The 12,603-nt window shown below is 50.9% G+C and overlaps 1 protein-coding gene across 4 annotated transcripts in view; it reads right to left on the reverse strand.

The window, feature by feature from the left end:
* LOC149351403 (E3 ubiquitin-protein ligase MARCHF8-like) overlaps positions 1-12,603 on the reverse strand; it is a 150,058-nt gene that overhangs the window by 87,684 nt on the left and 49,771 nt on the right. Inside the window, exon 1 of one of the 4 annotated variants that reach the window (XM_089580719.1) lies at positions 3,043-3,166. The exons of 2 other annotated variants lie outside the window; for them this stretch is intronic. The gene's annotated coding sequence lies outside the window, so the exon portion shown is untranslated. Of the gene's footprint in view, positions 1-3,038; positions 3,167-12,603 lie in introns of those variants that run through there. One more of the 4 variants, XM_089580720.1, reaches the window with a different exon arrangement.

Raw genomic sequence — 12,603 nt, forward strand, 5'->3', positions numbered from 1 at the left:
CATGTCTCTCCAATTAACCCTGTCATTTGCCAGCTGCGACCCCCGTACCCCCACAAACTTCTTAATCTCATCCGCCCACATAACTTTCTGCCGCCCCCTGCTGCGCTGGCCTTCTCTTGAAATCCGTTACCCTTAAAGGACCAGCGGTCATCTTGCCTTCGCATTGCATGCCTGCCCAAGCCCATTTCTTCCTCTTGATTTCGACCAGGATGTCATTAACCCGCGTTTGTTCCCTCACCCACTCTGCCCGCTTCCGATCTCTTAACGTTACACCTATCATTTTTCTTTCCGTAGCTCGCTGCGTTGTCCTTAACTTAAGCTGAACCCCTTTCGTTAGCTTCCAAGTTTCTGCCCCATAGGTGAGTGCCGCTAAGATACAGCTGTTGTATACTTAGTACATAGAACTGACACGTTATTCAGTACTGCTAAAAGAGGAGCAAGCTGGCGGCCCGTAAATACTTAAACACTCTAGACGAGACACACAAGGAAGACCGACAGAGTGAAGAAGTTGTTCGATCAGAGCTCAAGTTAAAAGTTTACTCGCCGTCAAATCCACTGGCCGGGGCACAGGCGTCTTATCCACCGCCTCCTAATAATGATTCTGAGCGTCATCACTCGCTCAGTACCTCGACTCAATTTTACCGACGAAACCTTGAGCTACATTCTTCCTGAGAGTCCAGTACGTTGTCGAACCGTTGCGCTTTCGGTGAATATCTGAAGCCGCTCAACTCTTCAGACCACAAAGAAAAGCCTCGCACTTCGCAGCAACTCGAGGGAATACCAACCGATGACGCGCCACGTCACCGTAGGTTCGCGATCATCAACGATCGTGACAGGGAATTTTAATTATCTCCAGAATTGGAAACGTGGTAATTTTCCAGCCTAGGAATGCGCAAATGAGAGTCCCGTCGAAATGCCCGAAATTGCACCTCAAAGCTGCTGCTTCCACGAAGGCACATATCACTGCCAAAAAATCGCCCTGTGGTGAAAAATTCATTAATTAATCTAGACGAACAAGGTATGGCTCACGCAACAACTAGCCTCACGTTTTGAAGCTGACTGAAATTTCTGCGAGTTCCGCCTGCTCCCAGATATTTCGCAATTTGAAGTAAACTTTCTAATTCCACATTTTGAATGTATTGTATTTCAAAACCATATTTCTGTACTATGCAAGCCCAAGAATCTACCCCCTTAACGTATTACCAGTACTTAATGTAATGCAAGTCAACTTTACTCCTATTTCAAATTTAAATCCCCCAGTCCAACCCCCCCCCCCCCCCCCCCCCTTTTTTTCTTTTCCTATTCAGAGTAGATCACCTGGTTGTACCGGAACTAGTTACCCTAGTTGTTTTTCTGAGCAAACGAACACGTCTATTTCCAAACATTTCTCGATTTACAGACAATGGCAGCGCTTTAGAATAGATCCTTTTATCTCGAAGTTTTGAAGACGGTTCTGAAAACCTAGCGCGCCGTAATAATTAAAATGAGCCATGAAGGTATGCGCGTGCGATTGGTGATCGAGCTGCACAGTCAGAACTTCTTTAACACTCGTGGTTTCGATCGAGAACAGTGAATACCGGAATAACCCGTTAATTAGTACGATGACCTTTTTCCATAAGGGAAAATTTTTACTGAAAGCACAGAAGTTAATACGTTTCGAAATTAAGAGTTACCATTGTGAGAATTTCATTGTAAGGTTTGGTGAAAGAATTATAACATGATTTTTTTTGCGGAATGCCCTAAAATAATTGACACCATTCTGAGATCAATATTTCACAAACTTGAACTGGTTAGCATGTTGCCCTTTAGAAGCGAAAAACAATGAGCTACTCGAGTCCCATAGCAGCCTATTGCCTAACAATGCTCCATATGTGAATCGTTGAAAAACATGGTCTGAATTTAGCTAGTCATCAAGATCGCCACAGGAAGGATGACGGGCATGGATCCACGTGTGTTGTTAGAGCCACCAGTGATGGCTGCGACTGTCCTACGCAGCAACAGTAATGTTTCCTGACTATCATCGGTGCTATTTAACGAGCTTACGCCAAAGACTTTGGCTCGGCGTCGCCATATGGTGCGCATCCCACACGAAATAACGCCGTATGCCCTGAACACAGCGATCTCAGCATCTATTCACAATTACCTCGACATTACCCAGCGCTGTGGTGACTAAGTGGCTACGGCGCTTTGTTGGTGATCATGAGTTGGCGGGTTCGTTCTCAGCCGCAGCGGCCGCATTTATATGAAGAGAAAATGCAAACACCTCCGCGTAATGCCCTTAGATGCAGTGAGAAAGCCCAGGTGGTCAGAATTTGCCTGGAGCGTTCCTCCACAGCACGCTTCGTAACCGGCTTAGCAACACAAAAATCCAACATTATTATCACACAAAAATTCATTAGAAGACGCCTAAAAGGCTCGAAAGCCGCTAACGGCGAATGGGCGCGACAATGTAGCAACATCTCGGGCGGATGTGGAGCAGCTGCAATACGCAGAAATCATTCCCAACAACGACAGGACAGAACGACAGCGTGAATGAGATAACGCATGAACGCGACAGAGAATGAGCAAAAACTAACACGTGCTTGGCCAGGTTACCAGCAAAGCCCTATATAATTAACGCCAATAACAGCGAATAACACAAAAGTCCTCAATTCGGTGAAAGGTTACGCGCAACACCGAGGTCTCCCACGGGAGCTGTATAAACAAATAGCGGAGGGCTCGTCGTACCTCGTTCACTCTCGTGATTTCGCGTGCGCACAGTATACCGTTCCCACGCCTGCGTGCTCGCACAGGCGCCTCCGTTAACGGCTGCGGGCCCGAGCGTGGCAACGAGAGCAGTGAGGTGGCGAGGTGTCACCGAGCTGCGAACTGTGCCTCTGCATGCAGAACCGCCAGCAACAGCCGCACCGGCTCGACGGATGCTGTCCTTGCCACGAGGGGCAGGCCACCGACGTTGGACACGCGACGCCAACATGAGTGCGGGATTCGCGACAAGCGCCGCGTGCAGCCCATGGGGCTCGTGCACGCCAGGTACATACTCACGGGGCTGACGCGTAGCTCGGGCAGTGCGCGCGGCCTTTCGCTGCGCCTCGTATGGCGGCCGGCAGCGCCGATATGGCAGCACGGGCAGCAGCGCAGGGCCGCGCAGCAGAGCACTGGCGGCATGCTGGAGGGGCGCGCGCCGGCTGCGCGCCGCTGCTCGCGCCCCGCGCTGACGTAAGGCTCGGGCGCAGCTGTGGGTTGCAAACACAAAGTGCCTCGCGCAGCAGCTGAGCCGCAGCCTCGCGGCTGCCGATGGCCGCTCTTCAAGGGCGCGCGTCACCGACTGCGGAAAGGGCCGGCCGCCGAAGAGGGCAAAAATGAACACTGAGCGCATAGCGCTATAGGCTGCGGCCCGGGACCACAGGGCCCAACGTCGGAGTCAGCGACGCCACTGTGAACTGCATACCTGCTGTTTCCCGCACAAATGAGCAGAGGCACGTTCAGGTAAAGCGCATCTGAGGCAAAAGGTTAACAGCGGCGGTCTTCTACGACGGGGCCTTGTGTTGAGGAGTTAAAGAAGAGTTTTCGTTTTATGTTTAGAGCAAATATTTCGAGGTGAAGGCACGATAATAGCGACCGGCGTGTATGACGCACATAAACGCGTCGTTCCATCAGACGTGAAAAGCAAAAGTGACAGGCAGCTTTGCAGGTGAATGCAACAGCTTCGGAGCGGGCACGGACATTCCATGGGCTGCGCAAAAGCTGGTTTACGACTCTCCGTTCCTGCTTTTGATAGTGGTAAAGTTCAAGTTATTCCAGATATCGCAGCAAAATATACCCAAAATATAGCTCTTTGTTCTGCAGGACATACCCTGCGGTCGAGGGCAGCCATCCCACGAGGACAGTATTCAATCTGTACCGTCTGACGTAGTAAATAATGTATTGCTTACATATCTCGGCCTAAGCAAATGGAATCCGCGGCATCAGCGCATCGCTGAAAACCGACCTTTTTGGGGCGTCTACCGTTCTGCCAGTGCAGTATACGCGTACAAGCAGCCGCAGTCGCCAAATTACATTCTGGAACGCGGAGCACATTATTAGAATTAGCACATTATTAGCACATTATTAGAATTACGACAATTTCTTCAAAAAAGTAGATGAAAGACCCTTCTTCGAATGCTCAAAGCTCCCAAATTTTACTAATCAGCTGGTGTTGACAGAACACACAATAAGCGGCAGATAACAATTCCCTGTATTTGCGCATGGAGTGTCGCTCTTCCATTTGTCTCGGCCATCCTTTGTTTTCATCAGACTATCTATCTTTCTCTCTGAGCCCCTCCCCCCCCTTACACACACACACACACGAAAATGATATGCACTCCTATAAGGCTACAGTGTGGCTACGAAGTGGCCACCCTGGGGGGGGGGGGGGGGGGGGGGGGGGTTCGGATCAATTCCTGCCGTGCACATACGCACACGCACCCTGTACGTCGGTGGCTTAGTTCCTGTGGCGTTCACTGGTGAGCCCGAGGTTGCAGGTGCTATCCCGAAAGCGGCTACTTGGTTTCTAAAGAGACAAAAATACAAAACCGCTCGTGCATTGATCGAGATTTCGATACACACTCAAGAACTTCAGGTGGTTTAAATTAAACCAGACTAGTTCACTGTACTCCAACCTCCATTGCCGACAGTGTTGTTCCGGCACGAATCAATCGATCAATCAATCAATCGATCAATCAATCAATCGATCAATCAATCTGTATCACTGATATATGTGTGCGAAGACTATTCCGAGCAACCCACGGAAACCGCACCGTACCGCGTGTCTGTATACGGTCATAATGTAGTTCGGAACAACCACTTTTATTCAAAATATGGCCAGACGACGACCAGCCAATTTGCGCAGAACTATGCGCTCAACGCCGGTAAAAAAACACGATGTATTTGGCGCGCGCTCTGCAGAAACAAGCCAGTGCGATGATGACGCGCGCTACACGTACGCTGCCGCTTGTTCAGTCGCCGAACAGAGCGAATTAGCGTCGTGCGTCTCTGTGCAGGCTGTGAAATTTTATCCCCAGCGGGAGGCGCGCGCTGACGTCCGCAGCAGCGACCGGAGGCGAGAGGAAAAAAAAGAATATAAATCCGCATTACTCGCGTGTGTTTCCAGTGTATACCGAGCCGCTCATATTCAGAGTCCGAATTCGAATCGACGAACACACGCGCAGCCAGGCGCAACGGGGAGCTAACGTTATGCAAGCGTACAACCCTGCCGTCGCGGTGCGCCGCGCTGCTTGCGGGGTCTCTAGACGGTGGCCTACGCGCGCGCTGACACTACGTGTTTCGTCACCGCTACACGCCGTTGCAGTCCGTGCTTCTGCGACCCGCCACTTGAGCTGTGAATCTGTGGCACTGAGTGTATAATGCGCGCTTGCGCAACGGGTGCGACAACGGCGGCGGATACTTTGCATTCGTATTCCCTCGCGGTTTCGTGGAAGCTCGGCCCATGTTTGTGCGCCAGCGTGAATGCGACGCCGCGAGTTTCAAAGCTTTATTTATGTCCTCTTCCAATAGCGCTGTTTTTTCCGTTTCGAGTGCCGCCGGCTGCTTCCGACGAGAGGCTCGAAAGGGCAGCGGTCAAAAAAGCGGCCTTCAAGCCCACAACGCTTCTGCGAATTCGTGCATAAAATGCCTATATTGACCCTATCAAACTACTCGGGATCAAATTTCGCGTCTTGGGGAGCACGTAAAGGTCATAAAACTCCCAAGCGAGCGGTTGTCCTTGCGGTTTTTCTGTCTAAAATTGCAGAATGCAGTGGCGCACGTTTCTAGCGCGCCTTCAAAAATACATCGTACACTCAACCTTGTAGCTGCACTCTAAACGGAAAGAAGCAAGACGGGAGTGTGTTAGAGGACAACTTTACTCCCTTTTTACTGCCGTATAGGCGTATTAATGGCACCTTTTCTCGTAGTTGCCTAGTCGCGCTAACCTTACCCATACGCGTTATTAAAGATGGAGCAGACGATGGGTAATGCTTGCTGAAATGAATCGAATCAATTAAATTCCTCAGCATTTGTTTACGCTGCATGGAGGAAAACCTCTTTTTTTTTTTAATTTGCAGAAGGTGCCTTGCTGAGAGGAGAGCACAGCCATCTATGATGATGACAGGGAACCGCGCACGAAAGTTTGCGCGAAGGCCGGGAGCGTCCTGGATGTGTTACTGTTGTTGCTGGGGATGAAAGGGTCGGTAGAGGTTAATGAACACGGAAAGGTGCAAGCTGATACCATTCGGTAGATTGTCTGCGTGCATTACTAGCCTGCCTTTGTTGAATGCCCTACTTCGTTTGCACTACGTTTTCTCCCATCACTCAAGCACACTAAAAATGTCTTACCAAACGTGCGGGATCCTGTAGTGCGCCGTGCGATAGCGCCCTGAAAGAACGCTTCGTGAACGCCAGCGCATCGGACAAATTAGAGAATTGTATCATAGTGCGATCCGCTACCGCGATAAGCTTCCGCGGGAAGCTACTGCGCATGACCAGATCGCCCAGAGGGCGCCTGGTGACGCCAAGTGCCTGTCAGCTGCGCACAGACGCCTATGGCGTCGGTACAAATCAGCGCGTGCGCACTGTCGGCGTGAGGAAACGGGTCGGATCGCGTTGCGCTAAATATCTCTATTAAAAGTATAATAATTAGCGCACGCAGTTCCTCCCAACGCGAGTTCCATGCTCTGCTTTCCTACGATGCAAACCTCCGGTCCGGTACTTAGTTCGGTCGCCTCGCCTAGTCGCCGTTCCTGTCTCCAGATTAAATATACCGGCTCTCTCCACTACACTAAGGGGTGACGCTGGCGACGCGGGAAGGTGCGAATGCGCTAATTTGAGTTCGATCCCCACGCTCACAGGGTGGTTCGAGCCTCTTTATATCAACTCCCTGCGTTTCACGCGTGCGATTCAAGGCGCCAGAAATGCCAGTAGCTTTGCCTTCAGCTCAAAAAAGAATACAAACCTCACAGTATCACACAAATCGTATTTCTCAAAATATTTCTCAAAACAAAGCACCAGCTTCCAGAGGTACAGAAAAGGTTCTGCGACGTCACTAAACGCTAAATTCCCAGTCTAAACAGCCTGGAATTTCAAAGGGGGATACTTCGACATCAGCAGAGGACGCAGTAATTTTGAATTCCTCCACTGATTTATGGCGTCTTCCCGAGTTTGTGTGTTATCGATTTGGGTTGTTCATAAATCACTTTGAATTGCTAATTTTAATTATACAGTAATCATTCCTTTCTCGAAAAGCTGACCTTTTTTTTTCTTTTTTACATTTCCGGAATGTACAGGCCCGCAACAAAGAAATGCTGAAAGTTCGAATGCCGCCTGTACGCTGCGCGATGTCGATGCGCTTTAACATACCCAACATTCTGGACAAAAGCATTTTGAACGGGGACCAGATTATGAACGCAATTTTTTTCATATATTGTAAAATTTCACTATAACAGTCAATATCTCCTCAGATCTCCCGTCGGAATGCTTGCTTTTTTTTTTGCTATTAACGTTTTTGCTGTCGTCAAAAGTGTTCCGCATTGGTTTTCTATGGCAGTCTTAACTGCTCTATGCGAGTGATGGAGACACTCTAAAAGAAAGATTTCGCTACACATCGGAAGAATGGACCATTACCTTCAATATTTCTGTGCTAGTACCCTACGGTTTTCCCATTTTCAAAATTTTTGTCCAAAAATGTTGGCCATGTGAACCCCACAGGTGGTCTAAATTAATCTGGAGCCCTCCACTATACGGCGTCCATATGTCGCTTCAGGACGTGAAAACCCACATACCACATACCATTTATCCCACATTTCCATCGCCTGGGCATTACAGGGCCAAGGATAGCGGAGCGCGTTGCCAGAGTAATTAATGGCACGTCCTGAATATAGGCGGAAGCTACGTGTTGCATGGCGCTATTATTCCGCCTTGTCCGGTTGATCTGATCGCTTGCAGAAAGTCCGCGCAGCTAAACCAAGGAATTTGAGCGCACGTGCTCCGATAATGCGATGATTCATTTCCTCGAGCTGGAATTACATATGACACTCTCTCGTGGAGCCCTGTCAAGTGCATGCGATCGATCACGCTCGGAAAACCCTGAATGCGCGGAGAGGAGCAAGAAAAGGGGAAGGAAGTGTGTGCGATGTCGGGTGATATTTGGTTTTCTTTTTTTTTCCTAGCGACCTAATGCGCAATGCAGAGCAGCTATAGACACAAAGAGGCACGTTTGAAAAGAGAAAAATATGGCGCCAACAAATGTAGATAGGTTATAGGTACGAAAATTCCTTATCGAGCTCGGGTCACGCAAAATAGTTTGCACGTCAAGAGCTGCCAGGGCGCCGCTGGAGCCGCGGCCTTGCTGGACGTAATTAATTACACCGACCTTTCTCGCTGGAGTGCGCCCACGAACGACGTCGGAAGCCCAGACACGTCGTTTATAGCGCCGGCGCGCGCGATCGAAACGGAGTCGGCCGATCGAAGCCCCGTTCCATCGCAGCGGATAGCGAAAAGTCGGGAGCTGCCTGCGGGAGCGAGGGACGTTGACGGCTAGGCGCGCGGTGGCGACTTTGCGGGCAAGGAAACGGAGACAGCATGAATTGGAAGATAAAAGCTGCGCCCCAGCCGATAAACGAGAAATAACAGCATGGCGTCTGCCTGTGGCAGAAGGCTCCCGCTCTTCTCCTGCCGACCCACTCCTGGACGGGAATGTGTGGGATGAAGGAGGGAAGAAGAAGTTGTGGGTGTCGAACGTGAAAAGGATTGCGAAAAATAGGAAAGGTCACCCGATGTTGGTCACATTTAACGCTGTCTGTCGCAAACGGGAACGGATGGTGAAGTCCTGCAGCCGTGGAGCAAAGCCCGTGCATGTTCTACTCAGGATACTAGGGGAAAGGCAGGTCCGCCGCGGTAGTGCCAACTAAATTATGGCTTGTACACTTCGTTACCGTCCTGTGCGGCGTGACCTTATTTGCGCCTGCAAAGAAGCCCCCCGCAGGCGCGTGTGTATACCTATCACGCACAAACGCAGCAGGAGAGGAACAGGCCCGCCGAGCGCGGCGCGTGAAAGCTGCCTGGACATCGGCTCGCGTCGGCGGTAAATCAATTTTCTCAGTGACACTTGTGCCGCCCTTGGCACGGACCGCGCAACTGTGTTTATTCTGCGGAGTCTGGACACAAGCGAGGAAGTCCGGCCGAGCGGCGAAGGCATTCGTCAGAAAATGCGTTACTTTCCGGCTGGCGGAATAGAAAAAGAAAGAAAAAGAATAAAGGAAGAGGCATTCCAGAAGAAAAAAAAAACATAGTTACGAAAGCAGGCACAGGAAAGCGTCAGAAATCGGTGGTGCAGCGAATGACCAAGGTCATGGCGGCATGGTTCAACCATGTGCGGCTTTGACAGAGACCGCCGAAGCGGCCGTCCTTCGAGTCCGTTCCAGCCGGTATGCGCCAGGGCATCTCCGGTCGGCCGCTGCCTGCTTTCAGTTCACCTCGGCCTTGGCAGTAGCTGGAGCGAGGCGGTGAACGGCGCGCGCCGCGTTCTCCGGCAGCACGCTTCCTTTGCGCACAGGGGATCCGATTGCCATCAGCAACAGAAGCCGCTTCCTGTCCGCTCGGCCTAGCAGGAGCGCATGACTATACGCGTACATTTTCACGCATTCCCCCGCTGGCGAAGACAATGCACGCGTGTCGTCCGCAACAACGGCGGTAACTAGATCAACGGACTCGTACGTGCCACTACAATGATGAGAATCTGTGGAATCATCGTGCTGAAGGCGTTCGTCCTCTCGTGACTAGGCCTCGCAAGAGCGAACATCCTACGAGACATGTCGCGCGCCATTTTGCAGGCTATAATGCATTACGTTCTTTTTAACGCGATAGCGTTAAGGAGGTCGTGTCGCAGAAAATCCGGCGTCGTCGTGTCGGCGTCGTTGACCGTGAGCGGAAAATCCCTGAAGAATACCCAGAGAAGCAACCTGGGAGGCAGGTGGGCAACGAAGGTCACGTGACCTTGTGGCGTCATCACGGCCTGTTCACTGAATTGTGACAGACTGCGCACCGTCACAGATGGAAGTTAAATTAATGATTGGGCGCGAGAGGTTGCTGGGAAGAGCAATATGGGTCGCACAAGTTCCACCAGTGGCGGCACCTGCCATCGCAGGGCAATGGCGCATCGCTTAACCGCGGCACCACTGCACCAGGAGTGGTAGGAGGACTCCCGGGGATCTATGAATATTAAGTAGAGAATGACCAACTCTGCATATACGGCCATTAACGCATTAGCTATCGCGTCATACACTTAAGGCGGAGCTTAAGTGTCCCCTTCACTTTTTTTTTGCCGCACAACGGTGTTGCCTCGAACGGTGTCCCACGTACGGCCAACGATCGAAGACACTGCTGACACATGCCTCCGTCGTCAACTAAGACCACTTCTTTTAGTTTATGCGGCTCCGCTTGGAAGTCGTTGCCACGGGGGAATGTGAGCGGAGATTCGTGTGCGGTTCGCAGTTATGACACTTAAAGCACAATACCGAAAAGGGACGGCTGGGTTTTGCAATCGAATTCTACTGGAAGGCCCGTTTATATTATTGCGTAAGCAATACTGCGCCAGGTTTCGAGTCGTCGCGTAGCTCCCGGCGGTGGCCACGGTTGACCTTGAACTGCGTTGCTTCAGCCGCGCTCCGCCAGATGGCAGCGCCGCGCGGCAGCGGCGCCGAGCAGTTTGTTCTGTCTACGACAGATGGAGCCACTAGGAGGTTCGCCAATTGTGGCCTTCGAAGCCGGCGTTAGCAGCATTGGCGCGCAGTGCACCGATGGCATTCGAATAATATCGGTTAAGCAATTAGCCTAATTTCTAGTCAGACCACATAAATAAAAAATAACACCGAGTAGGAAATTGGTCGAGTTGGTGAACCGAACCAGGGTCTCCGTAGTGCGAGCCGAGCACGCTAACCACTCCGTCATGCCAGCTCGATGGTTTGGAATGAACAAAGGCGCGTCTAGTGAACACGGTGTCTTCGTTCACTCCCATCGTCCTCCCTTCCCGTTAGGGCGAGGTTCAGGTGTCCACCGAGATATGCGAGACAGATACATTTCCTTTCCTCAAAAACCAATTTAGCGACGAGCAAGGCGTAAAGCCGAACGGGCGATGGCGTTCTGTGGACTCCCTGGCAGCGTGGCGGAATTGTCACGTGACCAAATATGGCGGCGCCCATGCTCCCGCGCTGTAAAGCGTCTATAAATGCGCGCTTGCCTTGGCGTGAATGCTTTGCTATGCAGTCCTCTAAGGAGAACTGACAGCGACAGGAAGAAGCGAGAAAGCGAAAACGTGCACAAGAGACGCCGGAACAGCGTGAAGAATGTCTTGCAAAGCGTCGTGCTAAGGATGCAGCTCGGCGACAACGTTCTACCTCGCAGAATGGTTGCACGTCATCGGTCACCGATGAATCTCAGCACCTGACTGCTCAGGAACGCCGCAATGCTACTAGGCAAAGGCAACGCACCGAAGAATCGCCAAAAGAATGCGCACACCATTGCTAACGCATTTTACCCGGTTTAACCAGAGCTAAACCACTGCCAATTTTTTTTAATGGCGCTGCTGTAGGAGCGGTTGATTCATTGGCCAAGATTTCCATAATTTTTGCTCGGTAGCAAAATCTTCGGTAGCAGTTCCCCACTTGTCTGCGTTCAAGCTGCGCGTTGCAACCATTCCCGATGGTGCAAAGCGGTCGGCTTTCTGTCGCGCAAAGTTTCTCGACGACGTACGTATACATCTAGTCTGCCCTATTCTTAGTCGCTACTTTATTCGTGAGCTGGTTTCAGTTTTGTTTTCATTTGTGCCTTGCCGCTCTTACAACGTCGCCTTCAGCAATCTGCGATGGGACAGTGCCTGGTGCGTTAACCTTCGCCATTTTCTGCAAATGACTTCGAGCGCTAAGCCCGCGCCAGTAAGTTGTTTCGCCGCCCTTCAGCCGGATGACGCACAGGTCAATTGGGGAGGAATCAGAGAGGCGGGAACACAATAAAGGCGCCCTTTTCTTCAGCGCGCCCGAGATGAGTCGGCGAGTGGAGCGAAGAGCAATCTAGAGTGCTCTACGACGCCAAGTCACAAATGAAGAGCTTTGCGCTGGTTCCGTTGTGCAGGGCGACGTAGGGAGCGAAAGCTCGCAAATCCACTGGCCACAGCGAAGTCACGACGACTTCGCTTCCAAGAGCGATGGCAGGCAAGGCGGCGGTGACAGGCGCTCGAGCTCGGAACAGCGAGAATGAGAAAGGCGTCGCAAAACCGGCAATGAAATCTTTGCCAGAATGAGATTTCACGAACGTACAGCGGACAATCAGAAGTACCACCTATATCAACAGTCGCCTTTTGCAGTTAACTATATATGTAATGTAAAATATCAGTAATATCAGTAAAGTTCCTAAAGGGAGGAGCACTGAACAATGTGTACACTACATATAGGTAGTGTGCACATTACAATCAACTTGTAATATATATACGTGTGTGTGTGTTTATTGTCTTCTTGTTTCTTTTATTGTTTCATGTTTTATTGTTCTTCCTATACGCAGCTGCTTTGAGCACACTTC

The sequence above is a fragment of the Amblyomma mixtum genome, chromosome 3 (genome assembly GCF_055824585.1).
Source record: "Amblyomma mixtum isolate Tamu chromosome 3, ASM5582458v1, whole genome shotgun sequence".
NCBI lineage: Eukaryota > Metazoa > Arthropoda > Arachnida > Ixodida > Ixodidae > Amblyomma > Amblyomma mixtum.